The sequence below is a fragment of the Artemia franciscana genome, chromosome 16 (genome assembly GCF_032884065.1).
Source record: "Artemia franciscana chromosome 16, ASM3288406v1, whole genome shotgun sequence".
Lineage (NCBI taxonomy): Eukaryota > Metazoa > Arthropoda > Branchiopoda > Anostraca > Artemiidae > Artemia > Artemia franciscana.
The window spans coordinates 628,328-650,580 of record NC_088878.1 but is presented as its reverse complement, the minus strand read 5'-3'; the positions used below and the strand labels follow the sequence as shown (position 1 = coordinate 650,580).

The window sequence follows — 22,253 nt, the reverse complement described above, 5'->3', positions numbered from 1 at the left end:
CAATCTGTAATGTGGCATGTTGAAGCAACCAATGGGGCAATGATAGAAGGGATCGTAGTCGATAAGCTGGTATACGCACATGACATCGTCATGCTCGCTGGATCCATCGGTGAACTCCAAACCAAAGCAGACAACCTGGAAGTATTTACATGAACATTCGGAATGAAAATTAACGAGAATATAACGAAATTCATGCGCGTGTCGAGGTTCAAGAACCCATCCCTACCAAAAATAAAGCTTAATGGGGCGGAAATAGACTGGATAGACAGCTTCATATATCTGGGGAGCCAGAACACGAAAGACAATAATCACTCAGTGGACATGAAAAGACGCCTCGCTCTGGGCAGCACCAGCTTCAAAGCTCTGACGCCAATATGGAAACAAAATCGAATCTCCGTGAAGCTAAAACTTAAACTATTCAGCTCCATCATCATTCCTATAGCTAACTACGGTTGTGAAAGATGGACAGTCAGAATACATGACTCCAGAAGACCCGCCGCGTTTGAGACATAGCTGCTGCGTCGAATCGCTGGCATAACATACATAGATCAAGTCTCAAATGCCGACCTTCTCAAAAGACTGCAGTATAACACTCCCATCCTGAACAGGGTCTGTGTCCAACAATCCAGGTGGCTTGGCCACGTCCAGCGCATGTACAACGATCAACTACCGATAATTGCCTTCGAAGGTCTCATCCATGGTTCGCGCCCTCCAAAGCGCTGGAAGGACAACTTCTCCGACTGCAACCTCCCTGGTCTTCTCAGATTGACAAAAAACAGAGAGCAGTATAGGTGACAAATACATTCGCTTTTGAGGAGAGGCCCTGAGACGACCACCAAGGCCGGATGGGACTTAAGTCAATTAAGTCATCCAGATTTTCTATTGAGCATATATTATTAGAAATTTTTTAGCATTTATTTATTATTTTAGCATTTTTTTTTAAATTTTCGTCAGTCACAAATATAGCAGGCAAAAATTCGGATTCTTATAGAAAAAACCGAGAAGATTTAAAATATTATTTGAAAAAATATAAAGTCTCCATTACCAAAGCTTGTTAATTTTGAAATCCATAACACAAATTTTTTCAGAGAAAATTAAAGAACTAAATTCACCGGAAGATGAGCAGAAATAGTCAAATAATTTTTCAAGCCTAAAACTGCCATAAATCATTATGATCAAATAAATAAGACCCAAAACGAAGAGGAAAAATAATAAAACTGATGCAGAAACTCTAAACGAGTAAAAACAAAGAGGAATAGAGTTGACTTCCCCCGTGGCTTCTTTAGGGATTGGAGTATAAGTTAACTGATGATCCACATCTGATTTTTAAGAAATGTCGGTGATGATGGAGTCTGTTTTTTATTTTTCGATATTAAACACATGGCTTGAAATAGAAATTGTTTTCAGTAAAGAGCAAATTATGTCCAATTATATAGAAGGCACGAGGGGCTTCAGCTGTACTCTTCTTTTTTTTCTAGAAGTCTTGAGATTGAGTCAGTTATTTATAGGAATTTATGCATGTATTCTGGTATTCATTTATATATTTATGGTGATTTATGGTTGTCTTACACTTGACAAATTATTTCCTATACTGATACATATTTGATACACCCTGCTACAATTCCAGTAATTCGTAATTTTGAATAATCTGCAGGCAGAGCCGTTCAAAAACTGGGGGAGGGGCAACTTGGACATTCGCCCCGTGCACCGTGACTTGAGGAGCTGAGGGATTACCCACTTTGATAAAATTTTTGTCTTTAATTTAGCTTTTTGATTTTATATTTGAGTCAGGGGGGGGCGCTGCAGTAAATTTTTTCAGGCAATACCAACCATAGGAAAAGCTTTGTCTGCAAGGCTGCTATTAAATTTTTTTTTCAGATTGTAGGAGATAAGTTTCTTTTTTTTTATATTAAAAAGTTTCCTACGTAGCTTCTTAAGGCATCTTTCTATTTGATTTTTAAAGAAATTGGAGCGAATTTTGATAATTCCAACAATTTACTCGTATTCAGGACTTTTTTTTCTTAATGATGTAAACAAAAAAGCACAACATACATTAATTTAGAAGATAGTTATATAAAACGATTAGCCACAACTTATTGTTGAATAAAAATAAAATAAGACAGTCTCAGCTTGAAAGACCGTTAAACTAAAAACTACCTTCACTGCTAAAGTTACAATGATTATAGTACAAATAATACAGATTATTGATTAGTAGTAGTAGAACAACTTTTATTATCAAAACAATGAAATATGGTACTGATAGCACAGCAAAAGCATAGCTTGTGAGACTGTGCTAATGGACAACAAAAAATCACGAGAAAAAAATATTGAAGTAATCTTCATCGTCAGAGTAATAATATTACAGTAATCTTAGGAATCATAATCCGAGGAATCGTCATCATCATCAAAGTCGGAAGCCAACTTCAGTAACGGCAGAGTATCCCATAAACTGGGTTTATCTGACATATAGACATCCCTAGATATACCTAGGTACCGAAGCTTTGGACAATATCTCTTCAGAGATTCGAGCGTTTTGCTAGGCTAGTCACTTTAGGACAACCCTGGAAAGAAGGACAGAAAATAAAGCTCATGATTTCAAAAAAAGAGACAAAAATTCCATGGAAATTAAATAAAATCAACATTAATTGAAAATGCTTCACAATACTTTCACCTAAAAAAAATTATTTCTTTAGGCGTTCATATTTATTTTCAACTTTTTTTATTTCTTCGTTTTTCGTGGAAAATGTACAACAATTAAATTGTAAAATAAAATGTAGAAAAATTAACAACAGGAATATGAAGTATTCATTATTAATTTTATAGCACATTTACTCTTATTATTTGACAATTAATATTCAAAACTTTTTTTTCCATTTTTCAATGCTTTTGAAGACCCGTCAATTGTTAAATGACTATTCCCATTAGTAATTCAATATTAGCGAAAATTATAGCAGCCTGCCTAAGCAAAGAACGATGTTAGGACAATGTAATCTTTTCTTCTTACCAAGGCACAGCATAGAGAAGGGATTGTTATATAATCTTCGAAAGGCGCTCATTCGATCGGAAATTGAAGCCCTCTTCTAGAGATTTGAGGGCAATCAGCCCCCCCCCCCTCGCGATCACTATTCCTGCAAACATATCGAAACTAAATTTTGAGATCGCCACTTTGTTCAACATTGTTGAAAGGACTTTGGGACTTCGGGAATTAAGTCTTTGGGGATGACCACTTTCTCCACCCCCAGAACCCTCAGGGACAGGGGCTATAAGTTATACTAGTTGCCCATTGTTAACATAACAGAAATTTTGAGATAGCCATTATGTTCAAAATAGTACAAAGATCATATAATAAGGCCTTCGTGGTTGATTTAAAACCCCAGAGCATGGGGAAAGAGTTGTAAGTCATTCCCCGGGGCATATAAGATTTTTGTGGAAGGGTTGGTCGCATAAACTCTAGAGGAGGCTCATTTGATTAGAAACTAAAGGTTCTGGTTCCCTTTTTAAGAGTCAAAAGTGATAGAAGCCAACCAACATCCTTTTCCCCGAATTCCTCTTTTACCTAAACGCATCTGAAGGATTTTTTAAGACAGCCATCGGAAGTAAGTTCAGAGAACATATAGCAGTGCCTCCAAGGTTAACGAAATCTTACAGAGCTCAGGGGCAAGTGTTTATGCTCCGGGGGCATATACCAAGAGTGGTTCAAGGGGGACCTAGACTCCAAGATTTTCTGGCGCCCCAATTCCAATTCCGCTCTTTTTCTTTTTTTTTCAGTTTTTTGTAGTAAACTTGTCAATTTGGTCATTTATTCGTAGCTTATTTACCCAATTAACAACAAAAAAACAAAGCTTTCCTATGAACCTAAAGAGCAAAGTTGAAACTTAAAACGAAAAAAATTTATTTATCTTCAGCCGGTTCAATGTATATCTACAAAATTGACATAAAAATCTTTTGATTGCTGCTAGCTTCCCACTATTTTACGAACATAGAAACTCATGTTTTGACGAATCAGCTTTTTTTCGTGTTACCAATTAAACGTACTTGTATAAAAACAAGAGTGGGTACTAATAAGGATTATTTCTATACGAACCTTCATATTACGGTGTAAAAATGCTCAAAACGAAACTTCGTCATTTTAGCGGATGATTGGAATTCCCAGATCTGCCAATAAGATCCAAATTTAAGCTGTATTGTTAGTCCGTTGTCCTCCTATTCAATCAGACTATTTTAAATTCACTAGAGATTATCCTTACCATTGCCAACACCATATTACAGCACAAACCCTCAAAAAGGATAACTTTGCTGAATGTGGAAGGGGATCGAAGGATATTTCCGGATATTTTAGTAAAATATCCGGAAATCGAAAGGAAAGTTTAGACTAATAATACCCCCACCCCTCCCCTAAAATAAATCCTTAAGTTTAATTTTCTGAATAATTAAATAGCGAATGGCCCAATAGGGCTTTCGGGTGAATAAATCTATTCAACTATTTATTTTAATTACATGGCTAATTTGGTTGAATGAAAGAGTTAAAAGCAATTTAGGCCAAGAGCAGATCTACGGGGCCGGAGGGAGCGACCCTCCCCCAAGATATTTCTGGCACTCTTATTCCGTTCTTTTTTCTTTTTTTAATCTTTTTTAAAATAAACTTGTCAACCTAGTGCCCACCTCGAGTCAGATTGGCGTCCTTGGTACAGTGGCCCCTCGCCCAAGATTTGTTCTTGATCTGTTAGAGATTTAGATATGAAACAACTTGCACGATCAGTTTACAAATCATTTCGTCATAAAATTATAATAAAAACCTCGTTTTCGAAGAAATTATTCATATAATTAAACTTGCTTGCTAGTTGAAGTACTGATTCTGAGGGCAGATCTTCATCTTCAGATTGTGCTTTCTTTTTTAGTCTTTTGGCACATTTTTTCGATTCTCTTTCTGAAGAGCATGTCGATTTAGGGTACGGTTTCCAAGAGTTATTGATAGGGGCGTGAGGATGGGTCATGGGAGAGGAGACACATTAAAAATGGGGTTTGGGGAAATGTGTTTGATATTTAAGTTTGCCGAGTGGGATTTGGGAGAGCTAATTCACATGCTCTACCTTATTGAGTTTCCTGACTGTAGTAAGATACAGGGTAGAATACCATCTTCCTAGGACGAAGTCCTAGGCAACTCACAAGACAACTTGGGAGACTATTCAGATTTTTTTTATTGCCCTTGTCTCCCTCCCTTTCGTCATTGACTACCCCGATATTACCCCCATATTTTTTATAATTACCCCAACAGCTTCTTTGATAGAAGCACACTTCCTGGCACCCATCTGCAAAACAGAAGTGATCGACTGCAACGAGTCATGTGAAAAATTTTAGGTTTGCAAAACACCCATCGTTCCCAGTTGGGAACACTTTTGGTTAACTGATACTGCATCCTCTATTTGCAGACATTTTGGTGCAATTTTTTCATAGATTCGTAGAGTGGTGATTATAGAAGAAAAAAAACCCTACAACAAGAGGTTTCAACCACTTGCATTCCCCGATACTCAATTAGAAACCGATAGCTTTCAAAAACATACTTTTCCCCATATTTCAAAAAAAAAAATCCAGTGAACGAAACTAAACCAAATCCTAAACCTAAACCAGAGCAATGGAAATTATTAATACACGTGTAAAAACAGCATTTTGACCAAGTTTCGGCAGAACAACTTATATTGAGAGAAGGCAGAATCTTCATTTGTGAAGTGAACAATATCATCATAAGAAAACACTGTATCTCTACTTAGAGCGCATTTTTGAGAAAATTTTTCTTATTTTTTCACTGCTTAACGGGGAATTTTACAAAGAAAAAATGATCGAACTGGTTGTAACAAGAGGAATGCTCAGAATTGATAATTTAGAACTTGATTGAGCACTGGAGGTCAATATACTAATCAGACAGAATTAATGAGACCCTATAAACTGGTTTAAAAAAAAGCTAACTCAGAAAAACCAATTTGCCTTGACACTGTCGATTTACGGTTGACGAGTGTCGAGAAAAAATAATCAATTATATTGAGTTGCCTACCTTCACTAGGATCTTCAAAGTTTTTTTTTAACAAAAAAAAAACAAAATAATTGCCAAGAGTCTGTCGCTTCCCTTTGTCAGAATGCTCATTCAAATTCAAAGACTCTGACTGACGATAACTTCAAGTTTGCCGTTACCCGTTGCCTCTAGTTCTCACACAGATTCGACTACAGAGACACTGCCTACCAACTTCACCAAGGATAACGAACTGTCACCGTCGACTTTTTCCAACGATTCCGACACAGACATTGAAGTGAAACCTTCTGATCAGCTACCAGAAGGATCGAGAGAGATTATACAAGAACCAAGATGCAGTAGATGGAGACGACAGACCCAAGTAGCCGTACATCATCCTTGCTTGACACCGGCATCACGCCGTCCTCTGACTTCGGCTTCGCAGTGATACTAAGAGAAACAAACCGACTAACATCTGGAGATATTACGTTTTTTCTTAACAAAAGATGGAAGCCAAAGAACCAAGCCGAAGTTCCAACAATGAAGAAAAGGGGATGAAGTTACTCATCGACTTACCAATGAGCTTCTTGTCCAGTGTCCCTGGCTGTGGTGAGTCGTTACCAAGAAGACGAGGTACTTTGGCGTAGTGTTTGTGTCATAATAAGAGCCTCCAATAGCGGCAGAGGGTTGTCGGCTGTGTCTGGGGGAAAAGATGGTACACTTACACAACATGCCAAGTCAAAGCATTATATGAATTACCAGTGTAGAGCTGGAACCCTTTTAGCGTCGTTCAAGTAAGAGGATTAAATATTTTTTAACTGAGAGTAAGGAGCGACATTAAAACTTAAAACGAACAGAAATTACTCCGCATATGAAATGGATTGTCCCCTCCGCAATCCCTCGCTCTTTACGCTAAAGTTTTTAATTGTTTCCAAAAGTAGAATTGTGGCAAAGAGTCAAACTTTAGCGTAAAGAGCGAAGGATTGTGGAGGGCACAACCCATTTCATATACGGAGTAATTTCTGTTCGTTATAAATTTTAGTATCGCTCTTTACTTTCATTTCAAAAAACTTGTTTTTTTTTTAATTTCTGAAAGTTTTTGAATTAACGCATGTCTGATTTTGGCTCTCCGTACATAAATTATTAAAATGAAATTTGCATATTAATTCTTTTTTTGGCTAAATGGCTATCTCTTAGTTTTGATCAGATGATTTTGAGAAATAAGGGGTGGGGAAGGAGGCCTAGTTGCCCTCCACTTTTTCTGTTACTTAAAAAGGCAACTAGAAATTTTAATTTTTAACGAATGTTTTAATTAGTAAAAAATATACGTAACTTAAGAATTAACTTCCCTAACAAACTTTTATATTCTTATATTTTTATTATGTATATGAGGGGGGTTTTCCCCTCGTTAATACCTCGCTCTTTACACTAAATCTTAGGTTTTGTCCCAATTCTTTAAGAATGATCTCTGAATCAGAAAGGCCGTAGAATAAATAGATGAAATTACTAAAAACACTTTAGCATAAAGAATGAGGTATTTATCTCCTCCTAAATACCTCGCTCTTTATGCTAAAGTATTTTTAGAACCCCTCATATGCGTAATAATCTCTGTTCGTTTTAAGTGTCAATGCTACTCCTTACTTTCAATTGAAAAAACTTTTTCATATTTATTTTTTCATTGTTTTTTTTTATAGTAATGCTAAAAAAAACCGCGCCCTTTTCATTGAATTTCTCTTCCCCCATGACATATTCCTCCAAGGAATGATCCTCCCACATATACCCTCCCCTCAACCCCACGCCCAAACCAAAAAAATTCCCCTGAAAACGTCTGTACACTTCCCAATAACCAATACTTATGTAAACACTGGTCAAAGCTTGTAACTTGCATCCCCTCACCCAGGGACTGTGGGGAAGTAAGTCATCCCCAAAGACATAGTTATTATGGCTTTCGACTATGCGGAACAAAATCGTTATCTCAAAATTTTGATCTGTTGACTTTGGGGAAAAATGAGCGTGGCAAGGGGCCTAGGTGCCCTCCAATTTTTTGGTCACTTAAAAAGGGCACTAGAACTTTTCATTTCCGTTAGAATGAGCCCTCTTGCAACATTCTAGGACCACTTGGTCGATACGATGACCCATAAAAAAACAAGAGCTAAGAGCTCATATGGCACTTGTGACGAGGCGAGAAGAGCCAAGAGATCATATGGTATGAGTTCTAACAAAATTCTATGAATCAATAGTTTGATTTAAAAAGGAAAATAAGAGGCTTAATGCCGGTCAGGATTTAAAATAAGAGCTCTGAGTCACGATTTCCTTCTAAATATCAAAATTCATTAAGTTCCGATCACCCACTCTTAAGTTATAAATACCTAATTTTTTCTAATTTTTCCTCTCCCTTTAGCCCCCCAGATGGTCGAATCTGGGAAAATGACTTTATCAAGTCAAATCGTGCAGCTCCCTGACACGCCTATCATTTCTCATCGTCCTAGCACGTCCAGAAGCACCAAACTCGCCAAATCACTGAGCCCCTCCCTCCAACTCCCCCAAAGAGAGCGAATCCAGTACGATTCTGTAAATCACGTATCAAGGACATTTGTTTATTCTATCCACCAGGCTTCATCCCGATTCCTACACTCCAAGTGTTTTTCCAAGATTTCCCCCTCCAACTCCCCCCAATGTCAAACGATCTGGTCGGGATTTGAAATAAGAGCTCTGAGACATGAATTTTTTCTAAAACTCAAATTTCATTAAGATCCGATCATCTATTCGTAAGATAAAAACACCTAAATTTTCACGTTTTCCAAGAATTCCAGTTTCCCCCTCCAACTCCCCCCAACGTCACAGGATCTGGTCGGAATTTAAATAAGAACTTTAAAGCACAAGATCCTTCTAAATATCAAATTTCATTAAGATCTGGTCACCCTTTCGTAAGTTACAAATACCTCAATTTTCAAAATTACCCCCCCCCCCTCCAATTCCACCAAAGAGAGCAGATCCGGTCCGGTTATGTCAGTCACGTATCTTAGACAGGTTTTTATTCTTCCCATCCAGTTTCATCCTGATCTCACCGCTTTAGGTAATTTCTAAGATTTCTGGTCCCCCCCCCAACTGCCCCCCAATTACGCTTGATCCGGTTGAGATTTAAAATAAGAGATCTGAGTTACGAGGTCTGTCTAAATATGGAGTTTCATGAAGATCTGATCACTCCTTCGTAAGTTAAAAATACGTCATTTTTTCTTTTTTTGCAGAATTAACACCACCCCCCCAATAGATCGGATCCGTTCCAATTACGTAAATCACGTATGTAAGACTTCTGCTTATTTTTCCCACCAAGTTTCATCCCGATCCCTCCAATCTAAGCGTTTACCATGATTTTAGGTTCCCCCACCCCAAATTTCTCCCAACGTCACCAGATCCAGTCAGGATTTAAATAAGAGCTTTGAGACACGATATCTTTCTAAATATCAAATTTCATTGAGATCCGATAACCCGTTCGTAAGTTGAAAATACCTAATTTTTTCTAATTTTTCAGAGATAACCCCCCCCCAACTATCCCAAAGAGAGCGGATCCGTCCTGTTTATCTCAATCATGTATCTAGCACTTTTGTTTATTTTTCCTACCAAATTTCATCCCGATCCCTCCACTCTAAGTGTTTTCCAAGTTTTAGATTTCCCCCTCCCAACTCCCCCCCAATGTCACCAGATCCGGTCGGAATTTAAAATAAGAGCTCTATGACACGATATCCTTCTAAACATCAAATTTCATTGAGATCCTATCACCTGTTCGTAAGTTAAATATACCTCATTTTTTCTAATTTTTTAGAATTACCCCCCCCCCCCAACTACCCCAAAGAGAGTGGATCCATTCCGATTATGTCAATAATGTATCTGGGACTTGTGCTTATTTTTCCCATCAAGTTTCATCCCGATCCCTCCACTCTAAGTGTTTTCCAAGATTTTAGGTTTCCCCCCATCCAGCTCCCCCAAATGTCATCAAATCTGGTCGGGATTTAAAATAAAAGCTCTGAGACACAATATCATTCAAAAAATCAGATTTCATTAAGATCCCATCACCCATTCATAAGTTAAAAATACTTCATTTTTTCTACTTTTTCCGAATTAACAGGCCCCCCACTCCCCCACAGATGGTCAAATTGGGATAACGACTATTTCTAATTTAAGCTGGTCCCGTCCCTGATACGCCTGCCAAATTTCATCGTCCTAGCTTACCTGGAAGTGCCTAAAGTAGCAAAACCGGTACCGACAGACAGACCGACAGACAGACAGACCGACAGACCGACAGAATTGGCGATTGCTATATGTCACTTGGTTAATACCAAGTGCCATAAAAACACGCACCCGTGATCTGTCTTTTGGCAAAAAATACGAAATTCCACATTTTTGTATATAGGAGCTTGAAATTTCTGCTATAGGGTTCTCTGATATGCTGAATGCGATGGTGTGATTTTCGTTAAAATTCTATGACTTTTAGGGGGTGTTTTCCCTTATTTTCTAAAATAAGGCAAATTTTATCAGGTTGGTAACTTTTGATGACAAAGAGTAAATTTGATGAAACTTATATATTTAAAATCAGCATGACAATTCGATTCTTTTGATGTATCTTTTAGCATCAAAATTCCGTTTTTTAGAGTTTCCTTTACTATTGTGTCCTTACGTTTTTACGGTTGCTCCTTACGTTCGTTACCATGAACTGTTGGATCAAGATGTCAGGAATGCCTTGGACTCAGAAAGAATGAAACAAATACGCCAGAACCCTGAATTATTTACAAGCACTGTGGAGACAATTAAACTTTGCAGGGCACAGAATATACCCATTCGTGGCCAACGGGACGATGGTAAGCTCAATAATCAGGGCCCTAATGTAGTCACAGCAGAAAAAAATGGTAATTTCCGTCACCTATTTTGGTGTCTTTTTCAGCGGGGCGATTCGCTGCTTCAAAGGCTTGTAGACATTGCACCTGTAAACGCAAAATTCACTAGTAAGCAGATCCAAAAAGAACTAATCGAGACCATTGGAGAACTTATAAAGTCCCAAGCAATCAGGAAAGTGAACACATCAAGAGTTTGGTGTCTCATTGCTGACGAACCACCGGTAGGCAGACAAGGAAACTCATGGTAGTTGCGTGTCATTATATTTAAAAATCGGAAAAGGGTTACGCAATCCGAGAAGAACCTGTTGCCGTAGTCGATGCCTTTCAAACCTTATCAGGGCTTGCTGGAGATAAAAAGGCCAATGCCCGATGAAATTTTGAAGAAAGACTAGATGGCAAAAGACTCGGCAGGCTACTTTTAAGTGAATTCACCAAATCCGGCTTAGACAAGACGAAGTGCGTCCCCCAAGGCTATAACAAAGCAGCTTGCATGTCAAGCTTGGTAAATGGGGCTGCTGGCGAAATAAAGCAGAGTTACAAACTTGTAGATTAGTTTCATTGTGTAAGCCATGCTACTAATATTTCGTGCTCGAAGATAGTTATGTGCCAATTCTACAGAATGTGCAAGATGTCCTACGAGAAACCATCTCTCATTTCGACTCGAGTGCCAAACGAACAAGGCTTCTGAAAAAACATCTAATGTCAGACAACAGTAAAGCTGAGATCCTCATTGGTCTTTGTATCAGAAGATTTGTCGAGGCATAAGGCAATTAGTCGGTTCCGGGATTCCTTCTCGTCTATTATTTTCGCTCTGTAAGAGATGGAAGGCTGACTCAAATCATGGCTGGTAAGACTATAAAAAGCGTTATAGATTAGTTTGTTGTTGTCATGCTACGTATGAACTTTTGACTCCTAAATCAATATAATTGGTTTTTATACTTGGCTTTTGTACTTTCAGTAAAACGCTACTTTTCTATAATCTTACAGACACAGCGACAAGCCTATTGCTTTTTCCTGTTTTAAATAAAATAAATAAATAGGAAAATAATAATAGTTATTTTATTTGCAATAGTTTTGTCGATATATATTAGATAGGCTGTGAAGCAATAATTTATGTTCGTTTTAAGTCTCAGCTTCGCTGTTCACTTCCCTCAGAGAAACTTATTTTTTTAGATTAATAGTTGTATAACAACCAAAATCAAATCGCAGGACATCACAGCTTTGAGGAATTAACAGACCTAAGAAGGAACCAGGAGATAAAGCTGTTCTCATCGTAATGTTTTTGACATTTTACCATTATATGCTAAATTTAACTCCAAACCCAGGTAGGCTGTTTCTCATTGAAGTACAAAGGACTGCAAAATAAAAACATATTTTGCTCCCTAGCTCCATCTCAGGACAATTCATACCTAAAATCGGGATGAGCTTTCTTTTGGTTTTTAGAAGAATATTAAGGTAAAAACACTATGCAAAGTTTTCCTTGACATTATTGCATAGAACCGTGAAATAAAGCAAAAACAAGTGGAAACTAATCCTGTAAATTGATAAAAACTATTCGCTTATAGACATTCAAGCAATTATTATTCTATTTTTTTAATCCAAAATGTTTATGACATATTAGTTGCTTTTTACATGATTGGCGTGAATACTGGATGAATACCCTCAAAGTAATACCCATAATTCTTATGAATGCTTTAATGACATTAACTATGCATCAAATATGGAATTGTATTTTGGAATTTCTGATACTAATAGAATTTGATACTCTTACATAACATGACAAGAACTAAATAACAAATGTAATACTGTCAGAAGTAAAGGAAAAGAAATATTTTATTGATATGTAATGAGGCCGGAAACGCTAAGCTGACAAATTTAACCAAATAGAATGATTATTCTCTCATGAAGATCTACATGTAGACAAGTCAATTGTTTCATAGATTGAAGTACAAACTTGAAATAATTGAAACAATAATCGTATTAATGTGTAGCTTAGATATTTAGCTATTCAATGATCTAGGCAGTAAGATAAATTTATTTATTCCACCCTACAATATACAAAAAAGAAGAAGAGTAAAGACAAAAATTTAAAGAAAAATCAACCTCTAAAAAATAATAGATAACAAAAAATTAGCGACGAGGACCACACTGCCTTTCCATAATAAACAAACATAAAGTTTTTCCCTAAAGCTTTGTATTTGTTGAAAAGATTTTCCCTATTGTTTCTACTTTGTGATAGTTTGTAAATACAAAATTAATCCAAACAGGAGTGGTAAATAATGTTGATTGACAAAAAATGAAGTAAACGGTTTAAGCTTGTCTCAAACACGTTGTAATCTATCAAATCCACTACATATAAAGGGTCTGGAACGCAATATCATTTCAAAATAAAACTATACATGTAATGCAGCGGGAATAAAACTACTAACTTCAGTAAATGACAAAACTCCGATCGAACCTTTAACTGCTCACTTTTAGACAGCAAATCCAAAAGTCGTGAAATATACAATGCGTGAGGCAGAGCTAGGGCACTATACAGTTTAGCAAGTACACACTTACTATAACTATACTTAAATGCAGCCAATTTGGCATAGCTGGTGCGGAAACCTCATATGACATGTAAAAAATAATAATATGGTTATTATCCTTATCTGGACCATAAACAAGGCTGAGTTATTTCAGTGAATAAGACTGTATAATTGATTGACCAGGTACAATAACAGATAAACATGACATAGCTTTACCTCGGGTATTATAAGTAGGAAATTCAGTCTTAATAGCATTAACATTCAGTCCTAAGAGCTTATAACCAGAAATCAAAGAATCAAAGTTTGCCTGTAAAGTAGAAAGACTTGAACTGATAAGCAGGACATCATTTGCAGAGCAAATCTAAATAAAATCAAAAATATTACTATCTATTATCCATTAATTGTCCTAGTCAAAGTAGTTGTGAGAATTCTAAACGTAGTAGAACTTAAATGGAACCTTTCCTAAGTCCTCTAATAATACGAACAGGCCCAGTTAAAATATCTTTTCAAGTTCAACCCTGACATAACTAGGACTATACCGATATGATGGCAACGCAAGAAAATGGTGCGTAACTACAAAATCAAGCAGAGACAAAAAAAATTTTTGATCGGACTACGAAATCGAATGCTGCTTGTATAGCTACACAGCACAAATATACAAAATATCCAAATTTTCACCATTACTAAGGGGACGCTTCAGTAAGCGATACGCAAATGCACAATTTAGATGCTTATGAAAACTAAACAGTCTATAATCTAGTACGCATTTACGTATCATCTGAGGCAGGATAAGACTTTCTAAAACCTTGCTTAAAATGCTAGAAATAGAGATTGGGCGGTAACTACTACAAAAATTGACATTTTTCATTTTATTTTTATTTTCGTTATCGCGCCAGAACCAAAAGAGTTCTGTACTTGATTTGTAACAATATACATTTGAAATGAAAATGTCAGATGCTCAATCAATAGTGCACTTGCTTTTTGAAGGTATTGGGGTGTTATACCATGTAAACCAGGAGTTTTACGACACCTCGAAAGCCTGATTATACGCAAACCGTCACTTTAAAAACAAGAAAAATGCTAAGTTTATACAATAGAGGGCCAAGCCTATTTTTTGATAAGGCATCATCTCCAGTTTCTAAATTCAGATCACAGAGGCCAAGCACAGCAAAATAATATCAAAGCTATTGCTCTTCAGGAATACAAACATTAGCTTTACTATGACCGCTATTAATAATCCTATACTTTTTTCAGATACAGTTTTGACTTTTAAAAGCCTCAACAGAGGCACACTCAGCTTTCCCAGGTTTATGGTCACTGACACACTCTGTATATTCCTTTTTGTCTTTCTAAGAAGCTGAAAAAAAAAACAGACCAGATCTTGCCTTGTCACAATCACACCAAATGGGATACCATATTTTTGAACGTCTTTTAGCAGCCCTTCAGCTGGGATCATGACTTCAACCGAACTAAAAGGTACTTTTCTTTTCTTTAGCTACCGGTAGAGGCTTCCTTCCCACACTTCATAGCAAGAACAATTTCAGCAGCATACAAATCAAGACTAATGCTATCGTTTAACTCATAAAGTATAAGCTGAAACAGTAGTTTACTTTTCATCAGTATATCATCTACACTACCTATCCTTTTCAATTTCTATTAGCTAACATATTAGGGTTTTATTCCTAAGTAATTTTGGTAGTATTTTTCACCAAAAGTCATGTGCAATTTACTGGTAGTGTTTGTCTATTGCTATTAATCAGGAAAGTTCCATGATGGTGTACGTTTTCCGCTCATTTTCTATGGACTTTTCATACTCGTTCTGCATTTTAAAATTTGGCGCCCTCTAAGTGCTAAAATTGCGTCACTTCACATACAGACCTTTATCATTAACGATTGAGTTTCTGTGTTTTCAATATGTTAAGACGTATACGGTTGTTTAATTTCTATGGAATTAACACAAAGAATGAGAATAGACTTTCATAAAACTATTAAAGACAATATTTGAGAAAGGAAAAATGAATGTTATTTGTTAATTGTAACTTTTTACTTATATTTGAAAAACTTCTCTGGTGGGGAAAGTATTTTAAAAACAGTTTCTATTTGTCTATAATTGCTATTACTTTTTTATTATTCAAATCAGGAATATTCATAGCTTTTCTAGATTTTTTTAATGTAAAATACATGATATCAGGTTGATATTTATAGTTAGGAATTTTTTTTTAGTAACAATAATACAGCAAAAATTTTAAATGGAAGCATATGGGGAGCTTCGCTCAAATAAACATATGATTAACCTAAAAAAATTATACTTCCTAATTAGTTCATTACGGTAAAAATTCCTGCAAGGATTTCAATCTGTATTATTTGAAAACTAAAGTGATAAAAAGACGTTCCACATCTTCACTACTCTCACATCTAATATTTAATTGGAAATTTTGACATGGTGCGCCATCTATGAATCAAATAAGTGTTAGGGTTTTCAAGCTAAATGAGAGACTGACCGGTTGCTCATTGAAGACAGCGTAGTCAAAAAAGACATATATTCCATTTCAGTTTGATGGATGACAAAATAGTGCAGCTGTAACATCTCTGGAGCGGTAATGGAATGAAGTTGCAATTTCCAGAAAATATTAAGGTACAATGGAAAACTAAAATTTTACTCGGAATGAATATTTTAAATTGGGTAGTGAGTTGAACTGTGGAAAATCTGAGCTTCTTCCTTTAAAACGGAACAATCCGTTGAACAATTCGAATTCGTCCCACTTTGTTGGTCAATGAACAATTCGGTCAACAATTGGTCAAAAGAACAATTCGTCCCACTTCGTTGGTCCATATGGGGTGTTTCTTTCATAAAGCCAGTACAACAACTTCTTTGCCTTGGTCTTTCCATTAGACGATGACTAAAACAAACCTGTATGCTTCTTATTTCCCATCTTGAAAGAAAGCATTGTCTGTCTTAAGTCTCAATTGTTCGAAATAAAGAAAAAAGTTTCAACAAAATAATCCTTGCTAAACAGTATAACCGTTTCATAAAGTCAGTATCATCTGTGGCAAACCCTTCTTATACAGTGATATTTAAAGTGTTATGTATGCAACAGTTGTTCAGAGTTTAATAAGTGATCTTCATCAACGGTTTGACAAATACTATGATGTCTTTTTTGTTATTCCCCTTTTTAAGTCTTTTTCTCTATTTGGTACTCTGTCTTTGTTCTCTTTAACTAAATAAATGTTATAAAAAGTAAATAAACAGAAGTTTTAAATAAGTAAAGGCTACCTATAAAATAATGCATCAATGTCGAAGATACAATCTATTGAAAAAAAAAAATCCTGAAAAATGGGAACAACCAACTAAAAATTACTTTCAAGTTGAGGACACGTAGTCTTTTTAATTCTGGAAGAAGTTTAGACAAACCCCAGTCAGTAACTTTGTAGCAACCACTCAAATTCAATTCTTCTATAGATCGTTTGAATGATTCTGGTTGAGCTGCAAGATTCACAAGACCACAGTCGGTAATCTAGAATTTGAAGAAAATTCGAAAAAATTCAAACATCATCAATGAATTTACATCTAAAACCGGTCAAAATTAAATTGCGGAAAAATGAAAAGAATGCGTAAGAATAGAATAAAAAAGGTTTATTGTTCTTTACACAGTAAATTAATGGGTATTTCTGCCCTATGTACTTTTAACAAAACTCATATACTATGTAATAATATAAAAGACCGAGAGAAAACAATAAACAGTTCAAAAGATGATATTTTATCATCATTTATCATTATATAATCTGATAAATAAATTCTATACATTGAAGTATATAATGATGAATTTCCTTTTTTATGCCTTTTGCAAGGTTTTGCTATTTGTCAGAACAGCACATCCTGCTAAAGTATTTGACACTATGGAAGTAAAAGGAGAATTATTTTGTGACGAAGGATTAAACACATTACTTAGAGAATTAAAACAATAATCAATATGGCACTGTTAGTCTGGTAAATGAGTCTTTTGAATATGGTGGTTGCAAAGCTACAGATAAATTACTGAACATAGTGACAGTATATTTTTTGAAAACAGGAAAGTACATAGCAATTTTAGAAAACTTCAACTAAACGCCTATATAGGAAAGATGTATCGCAAGTAAAGATCTGCAACATGATGATGCCATTGTGACCAAAAGTTCTGGGATAAAGCTTTAAGAGAAAAACAGCGTCGCTTTAGGAAGAGGCCATGTCCCAAAGGCCAAATGTCCGCTTTATATCAATGAGCAAGAAGTGTCTGTGTTATCAAACCTCTTTAGTCATCAGTTTTTTATACTATGAGCAAGCGTTTACTTCAGCCACCAGAAGATCTTTAAAGAAGGTTCTATCCCTGCATGGAATACCAAATATAAATATTAAAGTGATAAGTGCAAAACTGATAAAAGATATGTCCAAAAATAAAATTGCAAAGGTTAAGCTAGGCCACTGGGTTAGTGGCTAGTTTTGAACTGAACAGGAGCTGAGCAGCGGTGCGTTCTATCCCCATTTATATAGATAATTTTGATGAACTTTATCCTAAAGAACAGAGCAAAAGCTACAGAGAAGCAGGGAACTAAATGGAAAAGTTGAACTCTCCTAGACTTAAATTATACTAAGGATTTGAGCGGTCTAGATGAATGTTAAGCAAAATAATAAATTTTTGGAGGTTTTGAGAGTATATGTAAACACTATGTATGCACTATTTATCTACGCAAAGAGAGGCAATAACAAAACTGAGAGCATTCTCTTAAAGAAAGTTTCTTTAAAGAACAGGACGTAAATGCTGACTCCAAAGATACGTCAGTCACTTCGTTGTAACTGAGGTCTAACTCAGTCAGCCCTGCAAAGAAAAAAAAATAGATGAAAAAAAAGACATAAAACACAGCAACAAAGAGAGTCATACAAAAACAATTAAAGCTATAAAAAATTTATGTAAATTATTTTTTTTTACTGGAAAAATTGCCTAAAAACATGTAGAGTCAATTGTAATTTGAAAAAAAGGTTCCGACGATGTTCCAGCACTTCAGATATGAAAAAAGAGGAGCTGTGCTGCTTCAACACAATATGCCACCCTCAAAATTTAGATATCTTTACAGTTAATCCAACAATTTCTTATTTTCTTCGACAAATCTTTTCTTCCTATTTCTTTCCTCACTCTTTTGCTAGTTTGAAGTATGTCCTAATTTTTTTTAAAACAACTCCTGAAAGACAAGGGTTACTCAATTAGAAGCTTCTATAAAAGAACAAAAAATTTTAGCATGAAAACCGATGTGTTAAAGAGGGGGCAACCCCCCTAAAAGACGTACAAATTTCTGTTCATTTTCAGTTTTGATATTTTCCCTTTTAGTAGAAAGCTTGTTATGGCACTTGGTATTAACCAAGTGACATATAGCAATCGCCAATTCTGTCTGTCTGTCTGTCTGTCGGTCTGTCGGTCCCGGTTTTGCTACTTTAGGCACTTCCAGGTAAGCTAGGACGATGAAATTTGGAAGACGTATCAGGGACGGGACCAGCTTAAATTAGAAATAATATTTTTCCCAATATGAACATCTGGGGAGGGGAAAGGAGTGGGGGGCCGGTTAATTCGGAAAAAATGAAGTATTTTTAACTTATGAATGGGTGATGGGATCTTAATGAAATTTGATGTTTGGAATGATATTGTGTCTCAAAGCTCTTATTTTAAATCCCGACAGGATCTGATGACATTGGGGGGAGTTGGAGGGGGGGGAACCTAAAATCTTGGAAAACACTTAGATTGGAAGGATCGGGATGAAACTTGATGGGAAAAATATGCACAAGTCCCATATACATGATTGACATAATCGGAACGGATCCTCTCTCTTTGGGGTAGTTGGGGGGGGGGATAATTCTGAAAAATTAGTAAAAATTAGGTATTTTTAACTTACGAACGGGTGATCGGATCTCAATGAAATTTTATATTTAGAAGGATATCGTGGCTCAGAGCTCTTATTTCAAACCCGACCAGATCTGGTGACATTGGGGGATGGGAGTTGGGAGGGGGAAACATAAAACTTGAAAAACACTTAGAGTGGAGGGATCGGGATGAAACTTGGTGGAAAAAAAAATCACGAGTCCTAGATACATGATTGGCATAACCGGAACGGATCCGATCTCTTTGGGGTAGTTGGGAGGGGTAATTCTGAAAAATTAGAAAAAATGAGGTATTTTTAACTTACGAACGGGTGATCGGATCTCAATGAAATATGATATTTAGATGGATATCATGTCTCAGATCTCTTATATTAAATCCCAACTGGATCTGGTGACATTGGAGGGGGGGTTGGGAGGGGGAAACCTAAAATCTTGGAAAACACTTAGAGTGGAGGGATCGGGATTAAACTTGGTGGGAAAAATAATCACAAGTTCTAGATACATGATTGACATATGCGGAACAGATCCACTCTGGCGCTTAACCTCTTGGCTCTTCTTTTCTCTTCACAAGTTCCATATGAGCTATTAGCTCTTGTTTTAAGGGGGAGGGATAATAATAAAATTATCACTTTTATTATAGGTTTCAATAAAAAGTTGTCAGGAACTGGGGAAAATTAGGGATTTCTTGGGGACGAGCCCCCCGCCCTCCGGGTACATCCCTGCTTGAGTGGGATAGTAGGGAGAAGGAGGTGTTTTATCGAGCTGAGAGGTAGTCTCAACAAATCTTAAGCGAAATGAAACCTATGTATGAAACAGAAATAAATTATGTTCAACCAGTAGGTGATGATTGTAGGAAACTGTCTGTAGGAATTTCAAGGTAAAAAATTTGTCGATCGGGCAAAATTTGAATTACCCTTCGAGATCTTATGGGGAAGGTTGGTAGGTATGTGTTTATGTCAACCAAAAATTTATTAAAATTGTACTACAATCCACATTTTGCTCCTCAGTTTAAGGACCTAAAATGTCCCTTTAAAAAAAAGAAATATTTTCATTCAATTGAATCAGATTAGACTTATTAGTATTGGATTAAAGACCTTACTTGTTATACTCTGGTTGGGGTGTCCAAAATACTATTAAATCTTTTTAACAGTTCACCTGACATTAGGAATTTCGTCAGCACATACTACAAGAGAAGTAATCCGGCAAGAGAGAACACACCGCATGTGAGACTGATTGAAGTGATTGATGCAATTTCTCTCTCAAATATTTCGCTACTAAATGTTGTCGGTGGATTGAATTGCAGTTATTTCTGGTATAATTATTGTAAGATGGCCTCTTAACCAACGATGTTGCCCGACCATGGCAGGAGCTCCATCTGTTGCCACCGAAATAACATTTGTGGATGGAATGCATTTTTGCTAAAAAAAATCACTCAGGACAATAAATATTCGTTCACCTTTCGCGTCCGTCTTTAAAGTTTTTGCGGATAGTAACTCTTCATGAATTTCTTGGTCCATAACAAATCGAACATATGCCAATAATAATGCTTCATTACTGGGTTAGGTTGACTCGTCCAGTTGAATAGAAAAATTAGTTGTTTGCAGATAATTACATAAAAACTTTCAATATCAGGGCTGATTTCATCAAATCGTCTTTGTACAGTGTTGTTACCCAAAGAAATTTTTTTGAGTATGTCGAATAGAGATTTGCGGAGAACTGTTTTTAAAACATCTTCAATAGGAGGTAAAATTAACTGTTCTCCAATGGTGTGTGGTTCTCCAGATTTCGTTATAAGTAGTGAAATATTAAAAGATGCTACCAAGCCATCATCGTTTCTTTCAGACGTTGAAGCAAACATATTGTGCGCTGTGGGTCTCTTTTAATTTTTTCCTTTTATTTTTGAAAATATTCCAAATCCTACTGTATTATATCAGGATGACACCTTTTTAGATGACCTTTGAGCTTCAATGGTTTCATTGAGTCATTGCTCAAAATTAAATTGTATAAAAGGCATATCTTGTCTGCTTTTGATGGTAGAAAACCAAATTTTCAATAATCAACACTATATTGCCGACATTTCTTTTTTTATTTAGCCATGTTTCGTATCAGTTACCTACCTATACATTAAAAAACATTGTTTCAATAAATTATGGCGGTCTTACTTATTAGGATATGGCTATATGAACAGAAAAGGAGCAATTAAATTAATAAATTAATTATTGCAATTTAATAAACGAAAGACTGTCGACAAACTGATTCTTTATCTTAAAAGCATAAAATCGCTAAGATCAATAATAGAGTTTTATGAAAATGACTGATTTTTACGTTAAAATAAGTCGCTAAATGACTAATTATACACATGAAATCATAGCATACAAGTAGGTGATTACCCACTTTTTCTAACACTGACATACACAAACATCGAATCACTTTACTTTTCTTTTCAAAAATTCGGAAACTAAGGAAAAACTTTTATCCTCAGCATTTGTATTTATATTGGTGAAGAATCAAACAAGTTCATGAAAGATCACAAGCACATTCACCACAAGTCGTATTTCGTCCCTTCTTACGTCTAAACAAGCGCTGAGGAAGGCGGTGACGGCAGCGGCAGTGCTTTGCAAGTCTCGGCATGTTGTAGTGAATATAAAATATGCAAGTTTTTACAAGTAAGAGTCGCTGAGCTTCTTAAGATAAGATCTTCCTATGTTAATAGGTGAAGTCAAGTCAACATTCTAGTTATTAACTATCGAAAACCGATAAAATTTTGTGGACCCCCTTTAACTAATTGTGAACTACCATTTTTTTTCGTCACACCAACGTAGACTCCCGTCAAGCGTCCTATGTACCCCTGAGGGTCCACCTGGACCACTTTTGGAATCACTGATCTAAATTAATCCAGAGACATCAAATCCTGAGAAAACCTG

At 36.0% G+C, this 22,253-nt stretch overlaps 1 long non-coding RNA gene across 2 annotated transcripts in view; it reads right to left on the bottom strand.

Annotated features, from left to right (window-relative positions):
- Positions 1-2,212: 2,212 nt before the first annotated feature.
- LOC136036876 (uncharacterized) overlaps positions 2,213-22,253 on the bottom strand; it is an 89,958-nt gene continuing 69,917 nt past the window's right edge. For both annotated transcript variants that reach the window (XR_010619799.1, XR_010619800.1), the window contains exons 2-3: positions 16,784-18,277; positions 2,213-2,561 (exon numbers count right to left, since the gene is read on the bottom strand). This is a non-coding gene — a long non-coding RNA (uncharacterized LOC136036876). The remainder of the gene's footprint in view (positions 2,562-16,783; positions 18,278-22,253) is intronic.